Below are 13,354 nucleotides of genomic sequence, written 5' to 3' on the forward strand. Positions count from 1 at the left end.
AAGGAGCATCTTTTAATACACAACAAACAACACCTAGTTGGATTTTTTTTTTTGGTTACAGTCCAGGGAGTGTTTTTGCAGCAGACACAGTAGAAGAATAAAGAGAATGCTTGTAGCATCTTAATGTTTTCAGCTGTCGTCTCTGCTGACTCTGTTGAAAGGAGGTTTCGGGATTCACAGCGGGAGACAGGAGCGGAGGGAATGCTGAAACTTTAGAGGGAAAATGAAAACTTTAGATATATTTCTGCCACTGTTGTTGCACAGTTAAACAAGGGATAAAAAAAAAAACAGTCAATTCTGTATCTTCTTTTTTCTTTTTTTTTTTAAATCCAGGTCAAGCTGAGCAGTTTCACGGATGTTGCATTAGCGGAATAACACGCGTGTCTGTGCAATTAAATCATATGATTGTTAAATAAGCAGAAATATTTGGCCTAATTAGGGTTTTGGCTGCGAGTCAAGTGCAGTATAGCTGGGAGAACATTTCGCTTTTCCATCAATGTTTGTTGGTGAAAGTCAAACATGGCAGAAAAAAAAAGTAAAAAGAGGGTGATTTATGCAGTGGTCAGTAAATATAAAAAAGATGGGAGCGGTGGTGACGAGACAAGCAACGAGAGTGAGGCAGAGGAATAAACGCGATGAACAGGAAGCATCCGGAATGAATTCCCAGAGATGGCCACGCATGGCTGGACTAAAGTGGCCTGGATCTGGAGGCTGGGTGGGGGTGGAGAGGCACGTCCAGCTGGACCGAGAGAGCGACAGAAAGATGCGGAGAGCGAGCGAGGGTGAGACGGGAGAGGCCCCCGGGCGCTGACAGGTGTAGCCCTCCACTCCAGCTGAGGCCTCACAGATGACCTGGATCTCAGGATGTTTCTCTCCATGTCCGCGAACACATGCTACTACAAGGAGGCTTACATCGACAACATGCCACAGTGTTTTTACTAATATGGTGTTGCTTTTAAAATCAATTTTCATGTCAGCTCTGTTTCATAAATGAAGGTTTTGTTTGTTAATTAATTAAGTATAGGTATTTGTTGTTTTTTCACATGTTTTGCAAATAAATGCAAAATGAGTCAGCATTAGACAACTCCACATTTGTACACATTTGAAATACACTGAAACTAGACAAAAACCAACAATAAATAAAATGAAATTAATGAAATTTAATGAAATTAAATGTAACGAATCAAAACAAAATGACTCAAACGAAACAAAATAAACTAAAAATAAAGAGAGCAAACTTATGACCTGATTCTGTGTGGAGTTTGTATCTTGGTTTACTCTGGGCACTCCGGTTTCCTCCCACAGTCCAAAAACATACAGAGGTAGATTGAGAACTTGGGGAGATTTTCTGTAGGTATATGTGTGTGTATGAATTGTGTGTCTTTTTGTGTCCTGTGACAGACTGGTGTCCTGTCCAGGATGTCACCTGCGTCTTGCCAAAAATAACTGGGATATACTCCACAGGGACTAAGCAGTACACATCACTACAAATACCTATAATTCATCCTTTAAAAAAAAAAAATTTCCGTCTTTCTTTTTTGCTTGACGGCCCCTTAAAACATTCATAGAATTGAATGTGGCCCTTGATGAATTTTTTTATTTCCCATAGTCTGTTTAATCTCAAATATACTGGGACTCCCACAACAATAACAGAATAAATAGTAATATATAAAAGATAATTTTAAATAGATAAACAGAAATACGCTGTAATACATGAACATTTACCGAATAAAAAAAACGACCTAGGAGATGAATATGTGGTCGAAATTTGAACACCACTCACGGGAAGATTATTTTATTCTTTTTGAGCGACTTTCAGTTCTTTTCGTGACATTTCACATGCCATCAAGTGATGTCTGTCACCCTGGCTAACTGGGCCCCTGGGCTGTTTGTTGCTGTTTTGACAGGCGGCGTTACTCATGCTATAGTCGGTGTGGTCGGTCGAGGAGCTGAACGCTGGTGACGCATGTGTTGCTGAATTCTCCGCCACCCTTTAAATAAAAAATTAATAAAAAAAGAAAATGTTTAACTTTGAAACATTAAGCCTTCCCCTGCGGGTCCAAAGGCTGGACCTCCAAAGAACAATTATCTCACGTTAGACTGGATTTGCTACAATAATTAATGCTACGATTCATTTAAAAATCTGGATATACTTGTGGATAATTAAAAACTGGAAATCATCACACAGCGAGAAAATACATTAAATACGTTGTTTAATTATTAAAAGGTTAAAAAAGCGCTCGCGCCGCTGAAACAATTAGCGGCTGTTAAAGTGATCCACGTGTTCCATCGGAAAATGACTGAAGCCAATTTTACATCATCATCACGCAAACCTTGTTCTTTCAACTATGAATGCGTTTAATTTAATTTGACTCCCTCATTACGTGCAGCGACTTCCAACATGACGGGCAAATGAGTATTTCAATGTGACAACTGCTAATGATAAGGTCACTGCGTCTGAGCTCAAAAAAGGAAACGTTTTTGTTCCATTTAATAAGAAGCGGGCGTACGTTTAATAAACAATGAATTAGCGCAATTGAACTATTGATTTGCCGGGAGGAACACGGCTACCTCGGAAACGGGAACGGGAGAAAAACACTCCACAGGATTGTGACGCATTAATACAGTATGTTCTCGCGTTTGTCGTAGCGGTTTGTTGTTCTAATATAAACGCATGAGTGACGAACGAAGCGAGGAAAGGATTTTGATTCTCTTTAGAGTAAACAAAGGGAAGATGACTTATTTATAGGATGCGTGTCCCAGTATGTGAAGGAGAACTGAAAATAGAGTCAACAATATAAATAAACATTTGCACCATGTTGGTATAATTTATACAACTTTGTATAGGAAGACAAAATGAATAACTAAAAAGTCAGGAAGTTTATTCTAGATTGAATGGATTTTATTTTATTTTTACAATTAAGTTGTTCACTCCATTGTGGATTAGCCAGTATCATATAATTCTGTGTTTCAAATTAATAATACAGCTTTGTTTGTTACAAATAAGGTGAGTTGCTAATAAATATACAAATAAGGTGAGTTGCTAATAAATATAATAAAAAGTAGCCTCACAGTTAATCTATTAAGAGCAATAAAAACAAGAGGTTGGTTAACTTAGTTTAATCAAATGAGGGAAGTAAAGCTATAGACTGCAAGTTTAATTTTAACAAAACAGTATGAATTAAGTGAGTAACGTAATATACATGTTAATGTCCATGTAATAATGAATAAATACCTTTTAGTAGTGATGTGTTGAAGAAGCTTCATGAAACAGTGTCATTATCTCCTGAGTCCACTAGATGTCACTCTTTGCTCTATAATCTATTGCTTTGAAAAGCTATTCTATTGAAATCTCATGTCATTTTTAAGCTGAGGGCGCCCCCTACTGTCCTCTGAAAAATATGACACTGCTTCATGAAGCTTCATCAACACATCACTACCTATTTAGTGTTTATATGAGAACATAAGTAATTTCCTCATGTCTGGAATCCCACATGAGATTAGCATCAAGAAAAAAAACAACTAATATTTTTTTAACCAAATATTTATTTCATTGTTAAAACTATGCCCATGATGCTATGCTAGTGGAAGTAAACATCCCGTAACACTTGTAACACTGTGTTTTTATTTTAAAGATTATGGTTTGAAATATTAATAACAAACCTTTACTTAGGGTTAGGGTTAGGGTTAGGGTTAGGGTTAGGGTTAGGGTTAGGGTAAGGGTAAGGGTAAGGGTTAGGGTTAGGGTTAGGGTTGTGAAAAAGTTCTGATCAGTTTCACTTTCACAATCATCCAAATAAAAGCTCTTGTGTTTAATATGTTCCAAGATACAAAGTTTTTTATTGAGTCGTTTGTAAACCTAAAAGGCTTTAGGAGACCCTGAAGGACAAAGTCAGTCGGGAGGGAAGAGGTCAAAGGAATGATCAGGGACTTGCAGTTCATTAAAGACTGTATAAGGGCCACTAGATGTTGATGGATTTTAAGCACTGCTGCCTGCATAGAATGTCTTTGTAGCTCTTGTTTCGTTGATTAAACTTATCTTTCGCGTGAGTAATACACGCTATCAGCTCACCCTACCGAAAACAATTTGGACTAAACTGCTTAACTTTAATTACTTAAGGGACTTGAATCTTTTCATTTTGCTGTGATGGTTTACTCTTTTAACAAGCATGCAAGTAGTGTGTATTCATGCATTCTCTCACCCTGGTCGCACACAAACACACACACACACACACACACACACACGCTATCATCCCTTGAACTAGCCCTTGTTTCTGTTCAGCATCAATCCATCCAAGCACACATGCACGTACACTCATGTGGATATTATCAGTGGAGCTCAGCTGAGGTTCCAGGCTTGTCCAGTCCCCACGGTGCACGAGTGACCGGGGAGGAAAGGCTTATCTCGGCCCCAGGCTCCTCCCTTGGCCCCCGTGCCTTGGCTTCTGAAGGCCGGGAGGCAGATGCCATGCAGACCCCAGTGTGGCATGTCGCCGTGGCCAGAGCGTGTTGCATGTAATGCTTAAGAGACATGTTTTTGAACCAGACAGTCCGTCTCTACTGTGTGTTTATCCGTGTGAACAAGCACAACTGTGCGGGCTACACAACAGATGGAGGTAAGGGGTTTTAAATGTGGCCCACCTGGACTGGATCAGGATACTTCTGATGGCCACACACACACACACACACACACAACAGACACACAATTTAATTGTTTTTTTCAAAACAGAAAACAAGTTCAAGATTGCAAAAAAACAATCAATATTAAATGTACATAATGATGATTATATAGTGTTTTCTTATATTTTTTTTAGTTGTGTGATGTTACAGACTGCACTTATGGACTTAAGTTAAATAAAAGTAAGCAAAAATAAGATAATAAAAAGCAATTTGAGTTTATTTTCAGTCACATTGTCACCTCAAATAGAAAGTCTTCAATAGGGTTGTACAGATAATGGATGTTCTGCCTCAAATAGTTGTTGCACAAGACATTTCGATCACCGTTTTCATAGCTCATTGTCTTACGTATAATAGGTATATGTGTAATAAAAAAAACGAATAACAGCGATTATTAATACATCGCTTCCTAGCTAAAAAATAATATGAAATCTGTTTTCAAAAACAATCCCAATTCATTGAAATCTCTAGAAAGGAAACTAAAAATGTAACAGTTAGATATAGCAACAGAAGCATATCAGCACATAACTGTGTTTCAAAAGTAAACACATTTCTCTCAAAAAATCTCTAGAAAGATAATAATAATAGTAATAGTAATAAAGAAATACAACGAAACAGGACTCGGTGCTTTAGTTATGCTACACAATGCTATGTTATGCAATGCTATTCTAAGCTATGCTATGCTATGCTATGGTATGAAATGTTATGGTATATAACACTATGCTATGTAATGCTATGCTATTTAATGCTATGCTATGTAATGCTGTGCTATGTAACTCTATGCTATGTAACTCTATGCTATGAAACGCTATTCTATGAATCACTAAGCTATAAATCTCTGTGCTATAAATCACTATGCTATCAAATGCTATACTATGAAACGCTATGCTATCAAATGTGATGCAATCAAATGCTATACTATGGAACTCTATGCTATGAAATGCTATGCTATAAAACACAATGCTATGAAACGCTATACTATGAAACGCAATGCTATGAAATGCTTTGCTATAAAATGCTATGTTATGAAATGCTATGCTAGGAAATGCTATACTATGAAATGCTATGCTATCAATACATATTTAATTTTGTTTCAGGTATGAAAGAACGTACATATATGGTAATTTAAGACACATACTTACTTACTTACTTACAGGCCACACTAAATGTTTTCTTCTTCCATCTAAAGAATGGAATAATTGCAAAAATCCAAAAGTGCTGATACTCAGTTTCCTTCTGGTCTCTTTTATTCTCCTAACATTTGCTGGAATTAAAAGCCAGATGTATTCCCATTTCCCTTTTTACCTTCATTTCTCAATGAGCCTTTAACCCATTGAAATAAAGACGGTGTCATGATTAGAGAGAAAAAAAACAGGTGTTGGGCTGAAAACTCCTGAGCTGAAAAAACCCCCCCAAATGAGTGAGTCTAACTGCTCCACAGAAACGACTTCGCTCGTCGCAGCAGAATTATGCTAAGCGTTCATAAAAAAAATAAAAAAGAGTCTAAATTTAGGGGCTGGAACACGCTGTAGATTAGCTGTTGCAGTGATGGGTCTATAAGACGGGCGGCGCATCGTTGTCTCCTCTCTCAGACTGACACCGCTTTGAACCCAGCAGCTCAAATTCTCGGCACAGTGGGAGGAAAAAATCTGCGAAAGTGTGTGCGACTACCTTACCAGCCTGTCGGTGCACCTTCACTTTGGAAGCAAGAGGTAAAGGATGTTGTGTGTTCCACGAAAAAAAAAAAAATCCCCCGAGTTCAAAAGTCTGGATGAAACCACTGAAGTCCCAGGCATCCGGGGCACTGCGGTAGAATGAAAATGATGTTGCCGAGAGTTTATTTTAGATCCGACACTTTCCCTCTCGGCTGTTTAAAAAGGTATTAACTAAAGACTGACACTTCAGCTCTCGGGGCAAACGATCTTACAAGCATCGCAACCCCTCGGAAACATGAAATGGTTCGACTTGCCGGAGTCGTGTTTCCAGACGACACCCGCGCTTTAATGTTCCCTTTGATGTAGCAAACCCCGCACATGTCTTTTTTCGGGGCGCGCACGCTCGCACAATTCATTCCTTGAGATAAAGTAGCTGCAGTGAATGACCCATTTTGCAGGGGGGGGGGGAAGGGGGGATTTCGCTTTCATAACGCCCTGAGTTTTTAAGGGACCGCATGAATTCATAACCAGTTTCTTACAACAAGATGATGAGACACGACAGGCTTTTTTTTTTAAGTGTTTTCTGGTGAGAAGGCGAGCGTCACACGACCAGTCATCCCTCTGTTAGCCGAACCCCCCACACGAGGGTGACAGGCGGGTCAAAAGTCGACACACGTGGCAGCAGGTAAACCCCATGTTTCATGACTTGGATCAACATTCGGATCTTGAGCGTTCACTAAAAAGATGGTTTCACGCGATGTTTTTTGCGCGGAGCTAGCACTGCCGCCTTATTCCTGTCGCCTCCCGTTAAGGCGTCGGGACCCTCGGAGCCAAAAAAAGCAAATGAGGGTGTCTGTCGTGGGGTGGAAGTGAAGGAGGTGGACGACGAAGGAGGGGAGGAGGGGTTGCAGAGTGCCACGAAAAATCAGGGAGCGGCCGCTCGACCCTCGCAGCGCATCACGGCAGCAGTCAAGTGAATGTGAAAAAAACAAAACAAGAGAAAGCTTTGCGAAATATTGATTTAATGCCGCAGCCCCCTGCGCAAGGGGGAAGATGTGCGCTCCAGATTACGTGCGCTCTATTTCCCACCCATACAGAAACCTTGAGTTCTTGTGCCGCTGCACTCCAGAGAATCGGAGAGAGCCGGAGATGCTCTTTTATAGCCGGCCTCCTCTCTCCACAAGACTTGCTGTGGGAAAGAATTACAGCGAGAAAAAAAAAAAAGCTAAATTATGCGACTTAAAAGAAACACAACAAAGGAGGTCAAAACCAACACGTATTGGCAGCATCCATTCGTTCCAGGTGCGGGTCTCTTTAAATAATACATCGGGACTCAATTAGTATCAAATATTGATCGAAGAAGGTCGGTCGGGGTCTTTCAAAAAGGATGGTGGACGACCACTGGAACAGCAGGAGAGCTCTACATGTAGGGCCAATACACTTGATCCATGTGGAGCCCTTAATGTTTTAAACATATGGAGGACATTGAACATCCATTTGAAGCAGGTATTAAGGTGACTAGGGTTAAGTACTAGGATAGCAAATATAAATAGATCAAATAGATTAAAAGGATTTATATGTATTTGAAGGATTTAACATGGGTGGTTTGTACTTCATGTTACTTCAATACAGTTTTGATTCGAGGACAAGAATGTTTGCTATACTTTTGGAAGTTGCGATATTTAAAGCGTCTCTTTCTTTTTTCTGTGAAGTCTTTCTTCCACGACAAGAAGACCAAGGGCTGACAATGACCATCGCTTCATATTCGCGTCGTATTATTATTTTGTCTTTCGTTCAACGGGTGAAAACACAGACAGTTTTCGACTAGTTTTAAAGCATTTACGGTTTTCACTTCTTTGTGGCGTCAACACAGATGAGCGCCGCTGCGGCGCCACCCGCTGTTATGGGGGAGAATTACGTCTTGCACTTTGCCGAAAATCTCTTTGGTGTGTTCCAAGGCATTTTTTCGAGGGACGAGGGCAGACTCTGTCAGACCACACGGGGAATCCCCGCGGTGTGCCCAGGCCTTTAGGATTATAGCCAAGATGGTGGTCTCCATTTTCTTTGCACTCAAACCCTATATATATTTAACAAATCCAGGTCACAATCTGACGGAAACAATGAAAAGTGAAGGAAGTAAATGGGTTTCCATATGTGTATGACTTGTATCTTCCTTATAAATAGGACGAGGAGATCAATAATGTAGTTTAAAAAGGTTGAGTAGAGGCGCTGTTTGGTAAGGAGTGAGATGATGGGGTCTTGGGTTGCGTTTAGCCTTCTATCAACACTTGAGAAAGCATTAACTGTAGATACAGATTCCGAGGTCATACAACTTTAAGGTTCAATCTATACATGTAGCAGGACAAACACTTGATCTATTTACTGATGAATTGTAACCGTTAAAAGCCGCAAACAGAAATATTTTTAAAGTGTCAGATCAGGTCCTCGGACCAAACATAATGTTGCGAAACATGACATTCTGACACTCAAGAAGATATAGGATGAACTGAATATATATCAATATATGAAGTAGTTACTATGCAGTATTTATTGGCCACAGTAGCTGCACACATACTCAATTATAGGTACAGTTATCGCATTAGAAAAATATATTTTACAGTAAAAGGAACAAAAGAAAATCAACAACTTCACTTAGTCTTAATGTGTATTGCCTGTTACAAATGGGTGGGTTAAGCTCAACAAACACTATTTATGTAAAGAAAGAAACAACGTTATATTTTGTGGGAACTTGTCTACTTTAAACCATGGCTTCTGCATGGGTTTAAGTGATGTTCATTATGTAATGCCCCTTAAAGAAACAGTGTCTTTGTAATAAGTGTTACAGGCATATATTATAGCAGACCAGGGGTCCACATTCGGTCCCATGGTATGGCCCTCGATAGGTTGAAGGAAATGGGGAAACTAACAATTCTATTGTGTATGTACGTCGGTTATTCATTACATGATTCCAAATATGATTATCAGGTTTTTGTGTTGATTTCTTTTCGGCTTTTGTCGTTTCTTTGAGTAAGTATTGCTCTTGAAAAATATTACTCGACTTTAAAAATAAGCTTTTGGCATAAAGACTGTTTTTTAGGAATAAAAGTCATATATAATACAATTAAGCAAGTTCATGACTTTTTATACTTTTCGCTATAAAAACTTTTCCCCCTCAGTCCCTGTATAAAAACGTGGCCCCAGCACTGTATAATAATAGGTCATAACTTTGAATAAATATGTTTAATGCTAATTCTTTTTGGGGCTATTTTTTACTCATGCACATGGTGAAATTTGTGTATGATGTGTATTATAAATAAAATGAGGCATCTGTGAAACTATATAAAATAAAATACAAACCCATCAACCAAATATTTCTTAAACCTATAGGATGTATATTAAAATCGACATTAAATCATCATTTTGTAATCCACAACACATGCTTTATTTAAAAAATATATTTTAGCTCAATGATTTATAATATTTGTATTGCATTTATGTTTTATTATCCCATTTGTTTACAACTTACAAAATGTGTATGATCGCTGTCTGCTCGTACAAAAGTCAACTTATATAAAACGCGCACAGATGCTGACTTTCTGTTTCAGAGTTGGAAGTATTTGAACAGTTGGTTCTTCACGCTCCCTCCCTTTCGTCCTGAGAAGAAGCGATCGTCCGCGATGCTGACTCGTGAACGCGCGGTATAACACATCATGGAGGAGGAGGCGCTTCTTCCTCCTCCATGCTCCAGGGAGCCAATGACGCCCGGGCGAGAAAGAACCAATCAGGTGCCGCTGCTGCGATCACGTGACGGCCCTTTGCTCATCGTCGCCCCTGCTTCTCAGCGCTCAGTCCCGGCGAGTCCAGGCGTCATTGTAGGCTCGACTCAGGCAGAGCAGGACGTGAGAACAGAAGCCTCCGCCAGAAAAAAGAGGGTTGAAGACGAAGCTCGGAACACTTGTGAGCACCAGAGAGAAACTTAGAAGAAGAAGCGACTGCGGAAAAAAGGAGAAGATGGAAGAAGCGACTTTTAGCTTCACCGGTGACGTGACGCCGCGCCGAGAGACACCGAGCGAAACGCCCAGAAGTTCCCGAAATCCATCGTAAGTTTTTTACTATTATTTATTTTTTATATTAACCTTAAACTAATAGACGTAATGTTATTTAACTTTTTTTTTAAAATATACTTGCAATTTTAATTCTTTAAAAAAAATATATATATATTTAATTTAGAATTGTATTTAACTTAATTGATGTGTGTTGACTGTTTCTTGTTGTGTGCATTTGATTCAAAAAACGTTTTTTTATTTAATTTTTAAATTTTTGGGGGGTTGTTCTGTCTGAGAAACAGCGCCATAGCATGATGTGTAGATAAAACGTTAAACCCAGTGACCCCGTCTGACTGACGGTGCACACGGTCAAGTGAGAACCACCAGGGAGGGGGAGATCCGGGTGAGAAAAAAAACAAAAAAAAAAACGAGTTCTTGAACCCTGGGCTCGACTTTGACTTCCGCCCGCAAGGCAGGCTTAGGTTTGGATCTGTCGCAAAACTTGTCATTTTATAATCCCAACAAATAAGATATACATTCTTGTCTCGACAGCAAAAAGTTTGATTTCCTCGCCCATTAATTAAAAAAAATAAAATAATAATAATAAAAAAACACCCTGGAACTATTCATCATAATAAAAAAAAGAGGGTAAAATGATTGTCTTTGATTCCAGCAGACATTTGATGTTCTGAAGGACTTCAGATGGCTTTAATTAGGTAGGACCCATAAAAAAGTGTCTCTCGGGGGCCCGCCTTGCTTAAGTGACCAAAAAAAAAAGAGAAAAATCTATCCAAAAAAAATAGATAAAAAGTTGCTCCTTAAGTTTTTATCGACTCTAAAAATCTTGTGTGATCATAGTACACGGCGACCTCTTTACACCGTCTTTGTCTGGGGTGTAGTGTCATCACCCCCCCCACCCGCCCCCCCAACACCACCACCACCACCTCCCTTAGCAACCTAACTACCTCCTCCAGTCCAACCCCAGACACCTGAAGGCTAGACATAATGATCAAGAGAAGTTCCAGCCTGTCTGAACCAGAGCCAGTTGTTTTGTTGTGTGTTTTTTTTTTTTTTTTTTTTCCCTTCTTCTTCCTCCTCCTCCTGCTGCTGGCCTCACGCGTGTCTCTTCACTGATTCCACCCAATCCAAGTCACACGCTATCTTGTTGAAGCTGTGTGTGTGTGTGTCGTCTACAGGGATCTGGATGGTGGAGTGTGGGTGACTCACATATCTGCAACACACACACACACTTGAGGAAACATCAAAGACTTTTTTCTGTGTGTGTGTGTGTGTGTGTGTGAGAGAGAGATTTCAGCTATACTGACGCGCTTCTGCAAGAATATAGATATGGCTCGCCCGCCTTTGGAGTTTTCTTTTTGATTTTTCGTTGCTTTTTTTTTCTGCTCGTATCCGCCGTTATAAGTCGTATTTGTTCAACTTTTTTTCCGCCGCGATTGTTTTGCGGTGGCACAGATCGGGATCTGAAGGAGGATTATGTTAAATAGGCACAAGTATAATAATGTGACGAAAAACTAAGCCCCTTTTTTTCAATCACGACCTTTTTTTTGAAGTGTTTACGTAGACGTTTGGTTGTTTTTGAAAGAAGCATTTGAAGAATCATTGTTTTCGTGTTGGGTCGGGATTACATCACCCGCTTCTACGTAAGCATAAATAATAGCGATAGAAAATGGCTGAATGGATGAAGGTCTTTGTTGGGGAAAAATAATAACGTTCACTTCAAAGACTTGTCGTTGTGGACATTTTCTTTCTCATAAACAATGTTTGTTCGATGGATTATTCCACTGCTGTAAACGCTTTTACAACCTCGTCCGACGGTTTAGTGTTCAAGTGTTTTTTGTTTTTTTCCGACTGATCTGTTTATCGTGGCATCAAGGAGATTTGAGGTTGTCTCATCCTCGGCAACTACCCTTTGAAGGGGGAAGTAATAAAAAAAGCTCAATGGAGCAACAAGCTGTTTTGCCCTCCTACACTTTGAGGTTTTCTACCTGGAGATGAATAGGAGGCCCCTCATAACCAAGGGGGGAAGAGAGCATTTTATTGGAGGTGGAGGATGTGGGGGGATGCGTTATTGCTCGTAGACAGTCGGTGTGAAAAAAAAAGTCTACTTTGGACCCGTTTAAACGATAAAAGACGGAAAAAGAAGGACACAGGAAGTGACCAAAGTTCGAGATGATCCAGTTGATGCGAAGTCATGGTCAGGAATGCGAACGTGGTCGGGAGTCATTCAATTACATCTACGCCCTTCCTCGGGAGAAAGTCCCCAGCCGTGAAGAGGTTAATTGTTTTCAAAAAAATCGCGCATCCGGAGGAGGAGGGGGTGATTGACAAGCCGGGGGTCTGGGGTAATTGGGTTGCCGAGTTGAGTGGGTTATGGATTAATTCTCTTTGGTTGAACAGGAAGGAGCGATGGTTAACGAAGGGAAAGGGTGCGAAGGAACTATCCAGCCGCAGGGGGGGTTTAGTCTGGTCTTCCCGAAGAAGAAGAAGAAGAAGAGGGGAAAACCTGGGGTCTTGTTTAGCCTACGACGTGACCCATGACCTCCCGCATTACTCCTTCCCGGCTCCAGGTGCAAGCCGTCACCGCTGGCAACCGGTCTCTCCAAACACACATCTTTCACATCCTGGTGGGAAATTCAGTTTGATCCTTTTACACCCCCCCCCCTCAACAATCCCATTTCTCCATGCTGTTCTATTGTGGGGGGTGCGGTGGGGGTTAAAGATCCAAGAGAATCGTTATGATAATACTTTCTTTCGCTCGTCTTTGATGGAAGAAAAAAAGAAGCAGACATGGTGCAATAATCACGCCATCGTTAATCAGAGACGCGTCATGTATAATTATTACAGTGTTTGATAACACCTTCCGGATATAACCCCCGGGCCATCCATGACAATTTTCCTATGCAATTAATGTGTCTTGATAAAATTCAAGGCTGGTACAAGCCCCCCCCCCCCCCC

At 40.2% G+C, this 13,354-nt stretch overlaps 1 long non-coding RNA gene across 1 annotated transcript in view; it reads left to right on the forward strand.

Moving 5' to 3' along the window:
* Window positions 1–10,220: 10,220 nt before the first annotated feature.
* The window catches only part of LOC148085327 (uncharacterized), a 28,417-nt gene continuing 25,283 nt past the window's right edge, over window positions 10,221–13,354 (forward strand). Inside the window, exon 1 of the long non-coding RNA XR_015710498.1 lies at window positions 10,221–10,432. This is a non-coding gene — a long non-coding RNA (uncharacterized LOC148085327). The remainder of the gene's footprint in view (window positions 10,433–13,354) is intronic.

Source organism: Callionymus lyra, chromosome 2, assembly GCF_982586985.1.
Source record: "Callionymus lyra chromosome 2, fCalLyr1.hap1.1, whole genome shotgun sequence".
NCBI lineage: Eukaryota > Metazoa > Chordata > Actinopteri > Syngnathiformes > Callionymidae > Callionymus > Callionymus lyra.